At 41.9% G+C, this 14,267-nt stretch overlaps 2 pseudogenes; both read right to left on the bottom strand.

Moving 5' to 3' along the window:
* Positions 1 to 6,568: 6,568 nt before the first annotated feature.
* Positions 6,569 to 8,505, bottom strand: LOC141552565 (WD40 repeat-containing protein SMU1 pseudogene; annotated as a pseudogene).
* A 3,219-nt stretch (positions 8,506 to 11,724) lies between these two features.
* Positions 11,725 to 13,491, bottom strand: LOC141552554 (pre-mRNA-splicing factor SLU7 pseudogene; annotated as a pseudogene).
* Between the last annotated feature and the right edge of the window lie 776 nt (positions 13,492 to 14,267).

Here is a 14,267-nt window from a genome sequence, read left to right as displayed (position 1 = left end):
TTGTAAGGGCTATATTACATCAGGATCAATTTTGGCGTAATGAGAAGGGATCACAATCTATAGGAGGTGGTATTTGAAGGCATTCTACCAGCCTCAAGTTGGGGAAAAGTTCATTAGATTTGCCCCCCCCCCCCAAAAAAAAAATTCCTACTCCTATCAAGTCCTCTTTCTTCCTTGGAATGACTTTGCTGCCAGGGATTCTTGGCAAACTTTCTTGAAATTGTTTTAACCCTTTACTATTCTATTGTGAAAATTCTTAATTGTCCCCTACTCTTCTTAAGACTGCATAAAGTAGTCTGATATTCTATAACACATTGCAACCATGCCTTCATGACATATCACTGATGACAGATGTTTGAAGGACCAGGGGGAGTTTTCTGGCAGCTGCTAATTTACTTTGGTTACTCTCTAGTATTATGCTACTAAAGGTAATATCTGGTATTCCTAGTTTCCATTATGATTTTTCAATTCAAACAAATGTCTGGCATGTCTTTCCCCCCCCCCCCCGCCCAAATAACTGTATTTATGTGGCTTATTATGAAGCCTATGTCAGCTCTTCATACAGGGGCTACTGACTGATCAGAGTTAAAGATCAAATTTTAATATTAGCTTCAATAAAGTCCTTTCCTGTTTATCTTTCCACCATTCTTTAGGGCATTATTTGGTGATGACTAGTAACTAAATTTCTTCAAAGAAATGTTTGTGACACAGAGGACTTTTCTCCTCTCCCAGCCCCCCAGAAGTTCCTTAAACTCTAAACTTTAAGTAGTGTTTTGGCATGGAGTTGAAGTCTTTAGCCTTTGTATAAAGCTTTCAATCAGACAAGCTTCCTGGACCTGGAAGTTTCATGTAGGAAAAGACATGACAATAATTGCTGTTGATCAAGAACCAGAATCTTTTTTTGTTGGTTTTTTGTTGTTGTTGTTGCTTTTTGTTTTTTTCAATAAACTTCAGATCAATGCTCTTTTGATAGAGGAGCATTTAAGCTTAGAAAGAGGGGCTATAATCACAACCACCCCTACTTCATGCAAGTATGAATTTTTGAGGTATTGGTTACTTTTTGTGACAATGCTTCTTTCCAAAGGCAGCTTATCCTGAGAATTACTGGGCTTTATGAATGACTCGGGTGGTAGGAAAAGTTAAGGTCACTTAGTCATATCTGGGCATACATTGTATATCCAAGAAGTTACCATTCAGCATTTAGAATCCTTCATCCACTCCCCAGCAAGCAGAAAGACAATTGGTTTATGTGAGTCTCTTCAGAATTCTCTAAAATGGTCCTGCTGACTGGTTATTACAGAAAAATATTCCTAACATTCATATACAATAACTTATGCAGCCATTCTTCAACTGACGGGCATCCACTCACAACATAGCATTTTCATGTTTCTTTGCTTGAATTTTATTTTCAATTTTTTTCCTTTTTGATGTGATTCTTCTTATGTAGCAAGGGATTGTACAAAAAATAAAATTTTAGTGCAGTTTCATGACTTGAGAAAGCTTCCCTGAAGAAACTCTTTACAACAATTTTGAAACTCATCTGCTCCAGATTCAAATATCTAGCCATAGTCAGGAAAAAAGTTGAAAAGTATTTTTCATCAGATTCCAAACTGCCTTAATACATAGAACTTTGGCTGTCCCTTTGTATGTAACCCAATTATGGGTGTTGGTGTACCAGGTATGTGATTGATTTAAAGAGTGTTCTCTGAAAAAATTCAGTCAGACAACGAAAAGCATTTTATTTGAAAGTGATAAATTCTCCCTAATGGCATAGGGACCCAGATTCATTTGGTTGTAGGGATTCAGGTTTCAGCTTCTATAGCTGCTTCAGAATGATAAGGATAGTAGACATGTCCCTTCCTCACTGGATCCTTCCCTTTGTGAGGAAGATAATTTAAGTAGGGCATAAAAAGAATTCAGGGGATGTCTTACCTCTGGGGTGTAGCATATATATATATATATGTATATATATATATATATGGCAGGATAAAATCATTCTTAGCTTTAGTTTAACTTCAAGTAAATCGTTTTACAACCATTCATGCAGTAACTTAGTGGGACTTGAGAATAATCGGGGAATGTGCCAGTTCAAAGCAACACAATTGGAAATTGAGCCAAAAGGATACCACCTTAAGGTTAGAACAAATGCTGTTCTAACTTGCCCAGATACAAACCTATGCCTGTAATATAGTTCAGGATCATATTCCTGTAAGGAGCTTGCATCATTTCTCTCAAATGGTGAATTACTAAATGAAGGATCCATCAGACTCATCTGAAAATCAACTCAAAACAATATCTATTAGAGTACCAAGAGATTTTCTCAATAGCAAGTCTCATTAATTAGAGCTTTAGAACTAGATACAATTATTTTTACTCTCAAAGTTGAAAATAAATTTACCAGGTTTTCACAAGATTTCACTTCATCTTTTACCTATTTTTCTTGTTTAAACTCAACTTGGTATAAAGACTAGTCATTAAATAATTCTATATAAATTTTTCTTCTCAGTAAATTCTTATCTTATCATAGAACCATATAACCCAAACCATTTTTCCCAGGATTAATGACCACACCCACACTGGTTTCAAAAATTTTATAAGCTTGCAAGTTTATTTAAAAAACAAAACAAAACAACACAACAATTTGATGGGTCCCTAGAAAAAAAGCAGCTGAGTTATCACCCTCATGAATATCCTATTTTAAGCTCAAGTGGTCACTTCATCCAGATTATACAGAAGTAAAATCTCCACATGGAGGAGTTAGTGATTTGAAATCATTGCAAATAGTGACTTAGAAAAAAAGGCAAGAAAATATAATTTTTTTTTCATGATTATCATAACTATTGCTGGAGAAGTGAATTGGGTTTCAAGATTTTAATGGGAACATGATCACAATATCTTGGGGATTTCCTTGAATCAGGGGAAAGCAGGGCTCTGAATTAAGTGTATCATTTAAATAGTGATGACGAACTCCCAGAAGTATAGTTTCCCAGTCTGGCTTGCCAAACGGACGTGGCAGAGAAGCGTTCAAGAGGGGAAGTGAGTTGAGTTTTTAATTGTCTTAATATCATTGAATTTTTACCTTGTCTCGCCTGTGGGAGATTCTATCACTGGTATTGCCAATTGTGAACTTTGATCCAACCTAAAAGATGTTTACAGGGAGAGTTTTAACCTCATTTCAGAGAAATAAGCCATAGATGCCACTCTCATAGGAGCAGGTTTGAGAAGAGTTCTTTTTCATGGACAGAACAATAGCTCGATTTTCACCTATGGGAGTGGATATGGCCATCTGTTAAATGGCCTTCTCTCCTAGTACCTGGATCCTAAGGGGGCAGCTGGAGATAGGGCTGGCTTTTCAGGATTCATGGGAGATAGGTTAAGGGCACTCCTTATCACATGGTTTAATGCTCAAGGAGGGCAAATAGTTCTACTGAGAGGGACTGAAGTCTTCCTTTTGCTCAAAATAGTTATAATGATCTTTGAACAGAAATGAGTTTATCCTAACACAGGCTAGGATTCCTGTTCTTGCTTTCTTTAAAAGCAGGATATGTCACTAACTTCCTTAAATAGCAAAGAAGAAATGAAATGTTTCCCACCCTTAATAGGAAGGCCCTGCCTACAAGATAAATGGGAAGATAGGAATCCAGGAACCTAAGTATCAAAGATGCTCTGGATGGCAGAAGTTGACATGGCTTCTGCTCACTATGGGAGAGCTTTCATATTTTACCACTTCCTGAATAGCCTCACTTAGAGACTTTTCCTCTGTTAGTATGCTAACTTTATATAGTTGTCATGCATAGTTACTTCAATGTTCTGGCCCTGAAAGTTCATGCCAAATGTTCCAGGAGACAATTTCTACCAATCTTTTACCATTAGAGGTGAGCAGTCTTTCTTTCATAGATTGATTATGGAATAAATTGGATAAGAATGTTAGCCCAGGCACCTTATATAACGTATTATATTAGACCTTTATCCATGCATGCTTGTCATCTGGAATGAGTCTTTCCTTCAGTTTGGTTAGTTGATCTTGTAGCAAACAGGGTTCAGGGTTAAACTGGAGGGAAAAACTAAGGGCTCAGGATTTAAGAACCTATAATGGAAAGGAGCTCTTCAGTGGTAATTTAGGCTTAGGATTGATTATATATTTAGATTGTGACCCAGGGACTTTTGAATTCATAAATTATCTTGACTCTAGTTTGCTTTGTTATCATGAATCCATTTTAGTTTCAAGCACAACCTAAGATCTGATCATACTGATTGCAAATTTCAAAACTCAAGGTTCATTTTCACATGGTTTCTGGGCATCTGTATTGCCAACTATGAGGACTGCATTCAAATGTACAGGGGACTTTTTTTGGACAGGTCTCTTCAGGTCCTTGGATGGTGAATGGGATATCTTATTTTATATTTAAAAAAAAATTAAGGACTAGCAATGAGTTATTTTTGGGTTCAGTTTATAGAACCAAGTTAGTTTGTCCATCTCGGGCTAAGAAACGTACCACAAATTAGCACATGCATTAAAGGAACGGGGCAATGTCAGATAACACTGAAAAGTATCAAGCATAGTTGAAGCTAGAACCTGGACAAAACTGCAAAAACATATACAGAACCCAACTTAATCCATTCAATGAGAGAAAAATAACTTAAGGAAAATAATAAACATTGCTATCAAGGCCCTTTATCCTCCAGGGATAATTACCCTGAAGTAGCAAAACCAAAAAACTCTAAATCTGAAGTTGGGAAAATGAGGCAGGAGAATGCCCATCTACATCAATAAATGACATTCAGGGTCTCTGGCTCTTGGGCACTCAGCACCTTAAGATGGATTTCACATTTTTTCTTCCTCTATAGCATAGAGGGATTGAATCCGGATTGCTGAGGAGAGGTTAAATATCTAGTGGATGTTGTATGTGCTCATTGGATCTGGTGGTCATGAATCGAGGTATAAGATTGCAACCCATATGTACCTTTAGAATGGTTGTTTTTTAATAATAGTGTCCTGAAATAATAGGTTTGTCAAGCTGGGGGGGGGGAGCAGCTAAGACAGATTTAGGGAGCACTCCTTAGCATTATTAGAATGCTGGATCTTTATTTTTAAAGACTACATACATGTGTATGAAAGGTGTACATGTGGTTAAAAAGGGGAGAGATCCAAGAAATAGCATGCTAATGGCATAAAACAAGTTCTAGCTTTTTTCCCAGCATATTTCTTTGCTAAAAGACCTATGACAGGTAGAGCCGTTTCCCATATTTTTTTAAAGCAGTGAGTCAGAGCAACTTCACCTTCATCTGCAGAAGATGTACAAGGGTACTTGCTGAAAGTGAGTCCAATTGAAAAAAGATATGACCTGTTATTTTACCCACATTTCTTTAGTTCTTCTAACTGAACCCTACATGCATATTTCATGGTTTTCCCCTTTTGATTTTAGTTTGGTTCCAGGGGTCCTCAAACTCTTTAAATAGGGGGCCAGTTCATTGTCCCTCAGACTGTTGGAGCGCCTCACAGTCTCCACTGCCTCCCCCCAGTTCCCACAGAGTGCGTCGCTAATGCGAGTTTAGGTCAAACTTCTGGTCAGATTTTCCCATAACCTGGCAGGCCCCATAAACATCCTCAGTTGGCCATAGTTTGAGGACCCCTGGTAGATTTTCTGAATGGATATATAAGGAAATGTGCAAAAGTTACAGCTCAAATCAAACTTCAATGACTTGGGGATGTTTGGAGTAATTGTTTAGCAGTCCCTATGTCTCAGACTACCAATCTGAAGCAAGAATTTCCCTTTATTTATTTGTTTATTTATTATTATTATTTTTTTTTTTTTGCCACTCAAATGGCCAAGGATAAAGTCCAGATGTCTTTCTCTCTCACAGTCTGTCTTCTTGCCTGAGGCTTGGCTTGCTTTCTGGAGGCCCTTCAGATGGGCCTTGGTCTTGGGAGGGGAAGGAGGAGGATGGGTCAGCCACCACAGAGGTGAGATGGAATGAATGTCTTTCAGGCTCGTTAACTTTTATATACTCTCTTATAATTACATCATTGCAGGTGTCTATCTTGTAGAACTATATCAAGTACTAAGCACATGTACTGAACTAGAGATCTAGCATCACCATGCTAAACTAGATGACCATTGTCTTATCAATTCCACTGAGTTAATTCCTTTTAAGTAATTTCTCTAGAGTTCTGCCCTTTATACCCTGGAATTTCTAGTTGGGCCTTTTGAATTAAACCTAAGGAGTAAATGCCCTTAAGTTAGAAAAGGCAGGAAAAAAATGGCTGACAGAAAACAAAGTCTGAGAAATATTCTTTAATAACCCATCCCATGTTATCTGAATAGTCATTCAGTTTGGTAGATTTTATTTATCAAAGCATTTCAAAGAAACAAAAACTGAAAATGGATAATTAACAATGATGGAAAATCAGAGCTCACTCATTTACAAGTTTCCCTTTGGAAAAAACATTAACTAGCATTACAAATAATCAAAAGGAGTGGAGCCAGTTACAGCAATGACATTGTTTCACTCTTTAGTACAGGATTACTGAAAATTTGCTATCTGGTATGTATCTGCTTTTTCAGAAACAGATATGTTAATATTTTTAAAAATATACAAAAAAGGGTAACTTCGACTTAAATGAGAAATTTAGCAAAAATTACACTCGTAGCATTCTTAGGCAATTTCCCCCCTTAAATTAAAACAAAAAGTAACACATAAATGTTCCATTTAAGTTGCATACTCTCAGGTTAACAAAAATGAAATCATGAAATCAAGGTTTCCAGAGCTTTAAGAGTCCATCTTCACTGTAGGTAGCAATCAGATTCTGATGGGGATGGTGAGCAATGCCAATCACGTACTTTTCGTGAACTGTCAAAGTTCGTTCTAGCTTGCCGGTTACTGTGCTGAAACAGTATAGCACAAAATCTTCACCCACACAGTAGATCCATTCACCACGTGGTGAGAGGGCACAGCAGACGAAATCGCCGCCTTCTCTCTTACCAGAGCTGAAACTTCTGACAATCTGGCCTTGCATGTTCATGATGACCACTGTATTGGATCTGTTACACACCACAAAGTGCTCAGGATTTTTAGGAAGGAGGACGACACTGTTGACTGTGATATCCGTACCTGCAGTGCTGCCAAGAGACTTGAAAGTATTTGAACATTCGGTGGTCTTCACGTTCCAAATCTTTACGGTGCCATCGGACGATGCACTGATGATATACTGTCCGTCCTGAGTAAAAGTAGCTTCGTTAACAAATGAAGAGTGACCACGAAATTCCTTCAAGGTTTTCCCGGATCTTAAGCCGTGTACTCTGATAGTTTGATCAAAGGAGGCGCTGAGGATTTGACTGCTGTCCTTAGAGAAACTGAGGCAGGTGACACCTTTGCTGTGTGCCCTTTCAAATCTTCGTAAACACTGCCCACTCTGTATCTTCCACACCTTTATTTTTCCATCTTGGGCCCCAGTTGCTAACATTTCTGTGTCTCTGCTGAAACACATACATAGTACGGCATCGTCCATCATCATAAAGTTGTCTTGTGCTTGGTACTTGAGATCCTTCCTGATCTTTCCAGTTGTAAAGTTCCATACTTCAATGAATCCATCAACAGAGCCAGTGACCAGGTATTGGCCGTCTGGAGAAAACCGAGCACATTCCACATGTGACTTCTGGCCAAACTTAATGTGTCTGCTTAACTGTGTAGGAAACCTCTCCTCTTCCACATCCTTCACGGCTGCTTTGCCTCTGAACAAATCAATAGCAGAACCGGGAGGAAGCAATCCTTGGTGGTGTTGCCACTTCAAAGCCTGTCCCAACAGGGCCAAAAGACGAGATGGAGGTACAACACTGACTTTTCCAGCTAAAGCCTGTGCAATTACCGCTCTTCTTTTTTCCTTGCTGCTTCCATCTGGATATGCCTCCTGAGGATCAAAATAGGACCTGGCCAAGAGATTCTCGAGATGAATATATCTCTCTGGCTGACTTTCTTTTAACATGATCATAGGGTCAGTCTGTCTTAGAAGAGATCTGGCAGCACCCAATTCACGAAGTTCTAGTAACTCCAGGACAATCTGTTCATAGAGATCAATCAGTGTTTGGTCTGGCAACTTCAGGGACTGTATAGCTTGCAAAACGGTATCCCAGTGTCCACTGTTAATATCTGCCACAAAACTCTCTATGTTGTCCACGGTATTCAGGGACACAGTCGTCTCCTCCTGCAAAGTGGCTAAGGCTCGATGTAAACCATTTTCCTTCAAGTACTGCATGATGAGACGTAAAACATCGGACGACTCGATTTCCATAGACATCTTGACCCTCTGGGAAACCTGCCACTGAACTAGAAGGATGTGAGGGGTGGCTTTCCCAGAACTCAATCTTGGATGTGAATCTCCCAGAGGTCCAGGAGCAGCAGGTTTTCCTTTAGGCTGTGAATCTGGTGGACTCTCAAATCCACTGAATCCTGGCTCTCTGAATCTCCTCGAGCTTCCCTAAAGCTCTTCTCCTGGAAAGTCCTCTTCTTGGCTCTATCCAGACTGACTCTCCACGCTCAATATTGGCTCCTTATATCCTCCCAGAGAATGGGATCATGGGAACTCATTACAGCCAATGAGCAAACTCCTCACTCCTGTAGAGGAAGTGGAAACTCACCCACTCCTGTAGAGGAGGTGGAGACTCACCCACTCCTGTAGAGGAGGTGGAGACTCACCCACTCCTGTAGAGGGGGTGGAGACTCACCCACTCCTGTAGAGGGGGTGGAGACTCACTCACTCCTGTAGAGGGGGTGGAGACTCACTCACTCCTGTAGAGGGGGTGGAGACTCACTCACTCCTGTAGAGGGGGTGGAGACTCACTCACTCCTGTAGAGGGGGTGGAGACTCACTCACTCCTGTAGAGGGGGTGGAGACTCACTCACTCCTGTAGAGGGGGTGGAGACTCACTCACTCCTGTAGAGGGGGTGGAGACTCACTCACTCCTGTAGAGGGGGTGGAGACTCACTCACTCCTGTAGAGGGGGTGGAGACTCACTCACTCCTGTAGAGGGGGTGGAGACTCACTCACTCCTGTAGAGGGGGTGGAGACTCACTCACTCCTGTAGAGGGGGTGGAGACTCACTCACTCCTGTAGAGGGGGTGGAGACTCACTCACTCCTGTAGAGGGGGTGGAGACTCACTCACTCCTGTAGAGGGGGTGGAGACTCACTCACTCCTGTAGAGGGGGTGGAGACTCACTCACTCCTGTAGAGGGGGTGGAGACTCACTCACTCCTGTAGAGGGGGTGGAGACTCACTCACTCCTGTAGAGGGGGTGGAGACTCACTCACTCCTGTAGAGGGGGTGGAGACTCACTCACTCCTGTAGAGGGGGTGGAGACTCACTCACTCCTGTAGAGGGGGTGGAGACTCACTCACTCCTGTAGAGGGGGTGGAGACTCACTCACTCCTGTAGAGGGGGTGGAGACTCACTCACTCCTGTAGAGGGGGTGGAGACTCACTCACTCCTGTAGAGGGGGTGGAGACTCACTCACTCCTGTAGAGGGGGTGGAGACTCACTCACTCCTGTAGAGGGGGTGGAGACTCACTCACTCCTGTAGAGGGGGTGGAGACTCACTCACTCCTGTAGAGGGGGTGGAGACTCACTCACTCCTGTAGAGGGGGTGGAGACTCACTCACTCCTGTAGAGGGGGTGGAGACTCACTCACTCCTGTAGAGGGGGTGGAGACTCACTCACTCCTGTAGAGGGGGTGGAGACTCACTCACTCCTGTAGAGGGGGTGGAGACTCACTCACTCCTGTAGAGGGGGTGGAGACTCACTCACTCCTGTAGAGGGGGTGGAGACTCACTCACTCCTGTAGAGGGGGTGGAGACTCACTCACTCCTGTAGAGGGGGTGGAGACTCACTCACTCCTGTAGAGGGGGTGGAGACTCACTCACTCCTGTAGAGGGGGTGGAGACTCACTCACTCCTGTAGAGGGGGTGGAGACTCACTCACTCCTGTAGAGGGGGTGGAGACTCACTCACTCCTGTAGAGGGGGTGGAGACTCACTCACTCCTGTAGAGGGGGTGGAGACTCACTCACTCCTGTAGAGGGGGTGGAGACTCACTCACTCCTGTAGAGGGGGTGGAGACTCACTCACTCCTGTAGAGGGGGTGGAGACTCACTCACTCCTGTAGAGGGGGTGGACACTCACTCAGACTCAGACTCATACTACAGATTCCCAATTCCCCAGGCAGTCTGGGAAATGAATTTCTGTGGTTGTAACTGAGACTATCTTGATACCCAACTGGCCCCAGGACTCCTTGTAGGGGTTTTGGCTCAATTAGCCTGCATATGTTTCTACTTCACATTGGTTAAACCCCAATTCTAGGGTCTATCTTTGGGTCTTCCCAGGTTGTCCCCAGAGTTTCCCTGTCCTGCCCCAAGTCTGTTTTTCAGAGGTGGTTCACCCTGAGTGATTTTTTTTTTTTTTTTTTTTTTTTGGTGGGGAAAAATCTGGAGTTTGGAATTCTGTTCCATTCTACATTTTCCCCAAGACATCAATTTCAAATGAACATTAAATGTCCCTGAATTGTCAAATTGTTCAGAGCTACATCGCTTACAATTTTGATTTCTTCTCTGGATATTACCTACTAATAAAAGATGTAACTTGTAGAGAGACAACTGAGTGACAGGCAGAACTGATCTCAGAGAAAAAAAAACCAACTGAACTGAGTGACAGGCAGAGCTTTTTGTAATATTCTGTTTTTCTGGAGGTCTTGGAGCAGTCTTCATTTCAGTTCAGTAATCACCAAGAATAGCCAGGTGTTAAAGTCCCTTCAAAGTCTTGTCTCCTTGCCTGAGGCTTCAGCTAGATTTCTGGAGGTCCTTCAGACGGGCCTTGCTTTCAGGGGAGGAAATGCAGGAGGACAGGCCTGCCCCCATGAGGCTGATGAAGATAGAACTGAATTTCTGAGTCCAAAGGGCTTGTGCTTCAGCCTCCAGCCACCACAAATGTGGAAGATGGAATGAATCTCTCTCCTTGGCTCCAAGAGCTTGAGCTCCCACCTCCAGTCAGTTTGTCTGCTCTGGCTCTGTCTCTCTCCTCCAAGCCCTTCAGAGTTTTTCTTTCATAAATAACTATTTTGTGAAAAATTCTCAGTAGGATTCACAAAAATAACATTAAAATGTAGAAGAAAAATGTTTTGCTTACATAAACACAGATGAAGGAATATCTTCTTATAATATCCCTTTTCAGAGTCCTGGGGCCAGTTGGGTATCAAGATAGTCTCAGTTACAACCACAGAAATTCATTTCCCAGACTGCCTGGGGAGAGCATATACATATTGGCCTCAGAGCCAATCATATCACTAGGAAACCATTATTTGTTGTAAGATTAAATCAATCAAACTGAACTTGGAGAACTTATTAATCACCATGCTAAATTAGAGAACCATTGTCACATCAATTCCACCGAGTTAGCACCTTGTAAGAATCCTTGTTTTAGGTACACAGTTCTGGCCCATAACAGCTTTTAAAATTTTTTTTTCCCCTAAAGATTTTGGGATGAAACTAACACCCATAACAATTATGGGGAATGACTGGTCATATTGGACAACTAAGCTTCTATCTACATGTACATGAAAAGTTCCAGACATAGACATTTTTTCCAGAAATTTATTTAAAAGATAGTAAGGAAAACAAATGAGGTTTTTTCCATCACTGTTTACCAAGAGAATAATAAGAATATATGCAATTTGGGTGAATCTTCTTTGAATTATTATTGTCCAAGAAAAGAAGCCATGGGGTCATCTGGCCTCTGACGTTTCATCCTGTAGGCCTCCAGTTCCTCTTCAGTAGGCTCTCGGGTCTCCTGCATGCTATTGTAAGGCCTCTTCCTTTCATCTACCTGCATGATCTCCTTGACATGGAGAAGGTGGGCCTCCTCAGCATTTAATGCCTTTTTCAGTTTTTCATGTTTCTTCTTTTCTTCACCCTCACTGTCAGAACCACTCTTCCTATGCTGCTTCTTTTTCTTCTTCTCCTCTTTCTGCTTCTCTTGGTGAAGCTCCATTAGGGTTTTTGGTCTGCTTGTTTGCTCTGCTCCTACAGAATCATCAGGACTATATTCATGTGCATTAGCAATTTCCTTCCCAGCTTCTCCAGTACAGTAGGAAAACTTAAGGAAGGAATGACAGCACTTATATCCCCATCTACCTTCTTTCCAATAGGAACCCCAGATATGTGTATGATTGTTGATCCTGACATCTTCCTCATACTTAGAGCAGGCAATAGCTCTTTCTTGTCCTTTGATGAGTGTTCCGTGTCTTGAATATTCCACGTAGTCTTCTGTTTGAGCTAAGAGGAACTCAGAGGGGGGAGCATCCAGGTGTTCTTGACCTCCATACTTCTCTAGAATGCTTTCTTTCTGTTGTTCTTTGAAATCTTCTTTCTTGACTTTAAATGATTTATACAGCAACTCCAGTTTTGTTGGATCTGCTTGGAGATGCACTTCAGACCCTTTGTCATAAGCTTCCCAGGCAAACAACTGTGTTTGTGCCATTGAAATGGTATCTCCAGTGTATCGCACAAAATTGTCTCCTGCATAACTAACTTCATCAGGATTCTTTCCTGCATTGGCATAGGGATTCTCTCGCATTGCTCTTGTCTTTGGATCATAGTAGGCAGAATTGGGATCTAAGTTTCTCAAGTATTTAGCAATGTCTTCTCTGATTCTGAGATTCCGGACAGTAATTCGTCTTTTAGAGTCAAAATTTTGTCCAGGCATATCAATATCATCTGCATATTTATCTTCATCTTCATCTTCACTGTTATGGTCTCTTTCCGTTTGAGCATCTGGTTCTTCTCCCCCCCACTGATGTTTTGGGGAATTCACTTGTTGCATTAACTTTCCTGAGGCTAATTCTTCCTGTAGCTTCTGAGCTTTCAATGCACGTTTAGCAAGGTCAACTTTGGCATATTCTTCCACAATCTTCATATGTTCCTCTGAGTTGTAACCATTCCAGCAATCCCTTTTACCATCATAAGCAAACCTAAGTTGAGGTTGTATATGTTCATCTGGTGCTATGTTAGTTCCTGTGAATTTGGCACCAACATGCCTAGGTCTCTCAAAGCAATCTTTTTTCTGGTGGGTCATAGCCCCACAATTTTCACATGCTCCTTTGCGATATTTTGTAGGCACAACATTCTCCTTTACACCTCTCTTATACCATTCTCCAGATGAACTGTACTCTTTTTGTTTCTCAGGTTGGGGTCTTTGATGCTTTAGTGTGGGTCTTTTGGATGGATCTACATACCATGGCACAGAGGAGATGTACTGAGGAATATGAGGATTGATATCTTTGCCTTCCTCATCCACTTCAGCTGGGGCATTACCCAGCTTTCTCTGTTCTTCTAGCTCCTTCTTCTTTCTCCAGTCTTCCCTTGTCATTTTCTTTGGCTCTTCCAAAGCCATGTCACTGGATCCCCCTGGGGGGCCAGAAATTATTGCTTCTGAAACAGGAGCTGACATGGTCCTGTTTATCTGGAGGAGTCCCAAGTCTATGGAGCGGAAGACCCCAGAAAAATGACTTCCTTTCACCTTGAAATGAAACGACGGCTGTCTTCTCCAGAAGCTGCCGGATCTCTCTCTGGGAAGAGATCTGCTGTGTCTACTCAAATCTCTCAGACAGATTCTTCTTCCTGTAGTGAACCCTTGTCTCCAGGCAGTTGCCCTTAACTCTTGTCCAGAGAAGTGACTTCCCTTCCTGCAGAGAGCCCCTTCAGGCCTGATGTAATTCAGTCTTCTCCTATCTCTGGAGTGCTGTCCTCTTTTATCCTCCCAGAGAATGGGCGTGGGATAATGCAAGGGCTTCTGGGAAGAACCACTTCAACCAATGAGCTTGCTCCTTCTAGGATTCCTAAGGTGTAAATTCCCTTTACAGGTCTGAGCCAGAGAGCTGTCAAGTCAACCTGAGTTCTCACCTTGCAATTGTCAAGTCAACCTGAGTTCTCACCTTGCAATTGTCAAGTCAACCTGAGTTCTCACCTTGCAATTGTCAAGTCAACCTGAGTTCTCACCTTGCAATTGTCAAGTCAACCTGAGTTCTCACCTTGCAATTGTCCAGACCACCTGAGTTCTCACCTAGTAATCCTAACATATATCTAATTTTTTTTTTTTTTTTTTTTTTTTTTTTTTTTAAAGCTTGAACCCTTCTCTTAATGCAAAGGTGCCACAGCTTCTTTAGTTTACCCTGGGGCAGTTCTGATGATTGACTTCCAGTGCTGGGTAATCTCTGCTAGGTACCC

Source organism: Sminthopsis crassicaudata, chromosome 1 (genome assembly GCF_048593235.1).
Source record: "Sminthopsis crassicaudata isolate SCR6 chromosome 1, ASM4859323v1, whole genome shotgun sequence".
NCBI lineage: Eukaryota > Metazoa > Chordata > Mammalia > Dasyuromorphia > Dasyuridae > Sminthopsis > Sminthopsis crassicaudata.
Note: the sequence above shows the minus strand (reverse complement) of the source record. Positions and strands in the feature narration are given on the sequence as shown.